This window comes from Tenrec ecaudatus, chromosome 1 (assembly GCF_050624435.1).
Source record: "Tenrec ecaudatus isolate mTenEca1 chromosome 1, mTenEca1.hap1, whole genome shotgun sequence".
Taxonomy (NCBI): domain Eukaryota; kingdom Metazoa; phylum Chordata; class Mammalia; order Afrosoricida; family Tenrecidae; genus Tenrec; species Tenrec ecaudatus.
Window position 1 is genome coordinate 84,905,061 of NC_134530.1, and position 5,144 is coordinate 84,910,204.

At 43.8% G+C, this 5,144-nt stretch overlaps 1 pseudogene; it reads right to left on the reverse strand.

Annotated features, from left to right (window-relative positions):
• Positions 1-4,421: 4,421 nt before the first annotated feature.
• LOC142437917 (U6atac minor spliceosomal RNA) lies at positions 4,422-4,513 on the reverse strand (annotated as a pseudogene).
• Between the last annotated feature and the right edge of the window lie 631 nt (positions 4,514-5,144).

Genomic DNA, 5,144 nt, shown 5'->3' on the forward strand with positions numbered 1-5,144 from the left:
TGGCTCCCACACCGGCCTCTGATAGCCCGGGACCTGGCTCTGCACAGATCTCAGGAACTTTCCTGTGGAAACAACACCTTGAAACCAAAAGCAAAAGGAGCCCGAGAGATTTCTGCAGGAAGCGTATTTAAAAATGAAAAAAAAAAAAAGAGCCAAATTTGAAGGTGGGGGCGGGGAGAGCGAGAACTCAGGAGAGTTCCTTTTCTTTCCCTTCTTTCAAAGGACTCTGTTGGCACACAGCTACTTTCGTGTGTTCTCTGACTGAGAGGCTGGCAAGCAGCAGTCTTATTTTGAACGCCGATTGTTACTCCCGAGGGTGGTTTCTCTTCTTTCTTTCTTTTTTTTAACGCAGAGTAGATTGTTTTTAATATTTCTCGCAGACAAGTGGAAGCCGTACTCCTGCCACAAATGATTCATCCCGGAGAAATGATATATAAACAAGACTGCCTGCTTGGAAAGCGGATGGGAGGGCCAGTGAGTTCAGAAGGGCTTTTCAATTCCCATGCCAGCGAATGATTAAAACTAGTTCTCAAAATAGCAGGGAGGCTATGGAAAAGTTTTTGAATCTTACATCTCATAATTAATATCAAAGAAGACATTTCTTAAATTTCTAAGTAAGACCAGTTATGTTTGCATGGTAATGATGTACTAAGAGGCTGGCACAGATTTGTGATTTGTCCTGCCAGTCTCACGTGGGGACAAGAGTGCCTCTCTAAGTGGGTAGAGGGGAGTCGCATCAACAGGGACACAAGGCAAGGGAGGCACCTAGCCTGCAAAATTTAAGGAGGCAACAGGACAATCCAAAAGCAGAGCCTGTGTTTGCATGTCCCTGAGAATGAGTGCCTCCTTAACATTTATATCTTGGGTATCTCTCTTGCTTCAACCTGTTCTAGGCCCTGGAATTGAGCTGAGAATCAGGACTCCATCATTTATTGGTGGCTTGACCTTGGAGGCTCCAGGAATTGACAGACTCCCAAGTGAAATGTTTCAACAATTTAGCGTGACACTTGAAGTGCTCCCTTGCCCAGGCCAAGACATTTGGAAGACAGTTGTACCAAGAGACGGGAAGAGGTCTGTATTTGCTCGCATCGAAAAAATGGTGAGCTAGCCAAATGCAGAATTTATCGAACAATATCATTATTATCACACGCAAATAAAGTTTTTCCAAAGATTATTCAACAACAGCTACAGTAGAACATTGACAGGGAGCTCCCAAATATTCAAGTTGGATTCAGAAGAGGATGTGGAAAGACGGATATCATTGCTGACATCAGATGGATCATGGATGAAAGCTCAAAACACCAGAAAGATGTCTGGTTGTGTTTTATTGACTATGCAAATCCATTTGAATGTGTATATCTTACCAGATTCTGGATAGTGTTGAGAAGAATGGAAATTCCAGAACACTTCATTGTGCTCCTGCAAACACAATGACTGCAAGAAGCAATCATTGCAACAGATGAAGAGAATCCTGAGTGGCTTACAATCAAGAAAGATGTATCTTAGGGCTGTACGTTTTACTGTACTTGAGAAACTGGACTAATGAATAACTTGGAATCTGGATTGCGTAAGGCTTATTGACAACCTTGTTAATAGGCAACACAACCTTGTTAGCTGAAAGTGAAGAGGATTGACACACTTGCTGAAGAAGAACAGGGACTCGCGCCTTCGTTCGGGATGACGACTCAATGTACAGACAACCCAAATCCTCACAACATCTGATGGTAAACAGAGAGAGATCGGAGTTGTCAAGGATTCCGTCTTCCTTGGATCCACAGTCGATGCTGATGGAAGCAACAGTCAAAAAACCAAATGATGCATTGCCTTGGGGACATATGTTGCCCAGGATCTCAGCTGAAAAGTGGTGGAAAGCAAGGATGTCACGTTGAGGTCTGAGATGGACCTGACCCAAGCCATAGTATTTTCAATGACCTCATATGCATGTGAAAGTTAGACATCGACTAAGGAAGACCAGAGAAGAATTGATGCACTTGAATTATTGTGATGGCAAAGAATATTGAACGTGCCACGGATGGGAAAAAGAACAAACATCTGTCTTGGAAGAAGTACAACCAGAATACACCTTCAAAGCCAGATGGCTGGATTCCACCTCAAATACTTTGGACACGTTATCAGAGTAGATCAGTCCCCAGAGAAGGACATCATGCTTGGTAAAGTGAAGGGGAAGGAAAAAGAGGAGGGCCCCTGAATCCATGCATTGCAGAGCCGCACTGTGCTCCATAGAGCTTTCATTCTGTGAAATTTTGGAAGCAGATGGTCAGGTCTTCCTTCTGCCACATCTCTGAGAGAGTTCAAACTGCCAACCGCTCAGTTATTCACTGTGCACTCAACCATTTGTGCCACGCAGTGCTTCTTGATATAGTGCATGGCTGGTATAATGTAGCTGTTCCATTAAGTTTTCAGGACCTATGCTCCTTCCAGGAGCCCTGCTAGTGTGGTGGTCACGTGTTGGGTTGTGATCCACATGGTTGGCGGATCGAAACCACCAGCAGCTCCAAGGGAAAAAAGCCTGGACTTTCTATTCTCGTAAAAAGTTACTGTCTCAGAAACTCACAGGGGCGTTGCTATGTATCAGCATAGTGATATGTATCAGTGACAGTGATATGTTCCTCCCAAAGGAGGGGCTGGTGGGGCTGGTAGCCACAAGGTCGTCAATTCAAACCCACCAGCTGTTCTTTGGGACAAAGATGAAACTTTAGATTCCTGTAAAGATTTAGTCCTGGAAAGCCACAGGGGCCGTTCTACCCTGGGATTGGAGTCAGCTGCACGGCAGTGTGATATTCCTTCAAGCTCATTTTCCTGCTATCATTAGAATTGTCTTTATAGTTCATCATGGCAGTATTCATGGCCCAAGGTGGAGACATCCCAGTCCCACACAGCAGGATGAACAAAAGGACACGAATCATGTAAATATACTGACATTTAAAATTTAACAAAATCATAATAAAATGATGGATCAGATTATATATATGAACAATAAAAATGAATCTTTTCATTGAATTTTTAGGTCACCTCTAATGTGATGTTACACGCTATTTTTATCGATCCCACCCCAAATCTCCCCCTGAGTTCTTAGTTCATCAGGAATATTAGCGGTTGGGTCACCATCTTGCTCCCCACAATTGAGATTGGTTTCGGGATGAAGTCTTGTTATGGGTCCTGATGACATTTTTCTACAGCCTCCATGTGGGCAGTGGAAATGGTGGACAGAGTGGGGTGGTAGATTCTGTGCTGTTGGCCTGCCCCATATAAGTTTGATTTGGGAAAGTACCAGGCTCTATCGCTTGTAGACTTTGTGAGAACTGTCTTTAGCTAGGGAAAGGTAGAACTATATCACAGGCAAGGCAGAGAGCCTTCTCGCCTGGAAATTGTTTTTAAATATTTTTTATTGGCATAGACTTCACTTATCATAGTGTTTAATCATTGAATCATATTAAAAAGAGTTGTGTAATCACCACCACTATCATTTTTGAAAAATTTTCTTCTCATATTTATTGTTGCTAGTGACCCATTTTACCCCCAACCCCTAGGTAATTATAAATCCTGTTGCTGTCTCTACAGATTTACCTATCCTGGATTTCATACGCGGAAAATCATGCAAAAACACAAACAGGAAGTGAACAGCAACCACCGCACCACAGAGGGGAAAAAAACCTCAATTGACAAGAAAGCAGGAAATATTAAAAACTGCAATCACTTTAGAATGGGCCCAAAGGGAGAGCAAATGATTGGGTGTTACCTTATAACTGATCTGCACCTGACATCATCCGCTTTACAATGCTCAGCGTTTATTTCTTTATTACAGAGAGAGATGTGGTGGGGGACCATTCTCTTAAAAAAATAAAAAAGGCACGGAATTCGCAGAAAGTCCTTCCCAACACTACTAGGGTTTCTGTCCTTTCTGAAGCCTGGCTCTGAAGCTCTTCATTCAAATCTTTATGGCATCCTGTATCCGCTCAATGAACCTCTCTGTTTCTGTTGCTTGCAAACAAGAGCCCCAGTTGACGTAAGCAGCTACTAATATTTTTACCTAAAGAGTTGGGATTTTACGGTCGGTTGCTTACTTGGTTAGCTCAGCTCGTCTGGGCCCCGGCAGCTCCTGGCTGAGCCACTAGTGTTTCTTCCGCAGGCTTTGCTCTGCCCTGTTCCTCAGCCAACTATAAAGATATGAAAACCCTTAGTCATATGGTAGACGGGACGTAGTAATTCCTTCCATGTTGGCATTTTAATGACTAATAGGTTTGGTTTGGGTCTCAAGTCTGAGACCAACGAGGTGGTGAGTGAGTTTTTATGGCCTAGCAGAGACGTCTCAGCATCAGACTGAGGAATTACCTAGAAGGCACCAGTCTTAGGAGGGACGGGATCTTGGCTGTCTTGTGGCCCCATTTTATCCCTCGAATTAAAAGCTATACTTGTATGCATATTGTAAGGCCCAAAGGCTGCTTCCAGCCTAGTCAAGGGGAGTGCTAACCGCTCTCCTTTTATACAACAAGGGGATCCCTGGTTGTGTAGGGGCCATGCCTTGGGGTTCCAACAGCCTCAGAAGCCCACAGGGGAAGTTCTACCCTGTCCTATAGGGTCACTGCGAGTCAGGATTGATTCCACGGTAGTGAACTTTTTAAAAAGTTTTATTGAAATCTATACTTGTCCCCTGGCAAATGGTCAAAAAATATAGACTGAATGATAGGTCAGTAAACTAGAAAGTGGAAAATATGGATATTGAGAATGCAGAGAGGTTGGTTCTCAAAGGTGCTATGCTCAAAGAGTCAATGGGATGTTTGTGCTTTTTCACAATTTTCTTTTGAGTGTTCTTCTCTGCTAAGTTCATCTTTTAACCAGAGTCAACCTCAAGCACTCCTATAGCTGCCTGTCGCGTCCCCATCCTCAGTCACTGGAGTGACATCCTGTCTTGTTGCCCCCCTCTCCGCCCTCCCACTGGAGTGTGGTTTCCTTTGTTCACATTGCAAAGGTTAGACATTCCACTGCTGACCGAAAGGCGGTGGTTCAAATCTACTCCACAGCTCCTGGGGAGGAAGACATGACAATCTGCTTCTGTAACGATAATAGAACAAACACAAGCAAATAAGAATCCCCTGGGGCAGTTCTACCCCGTTACATGACTC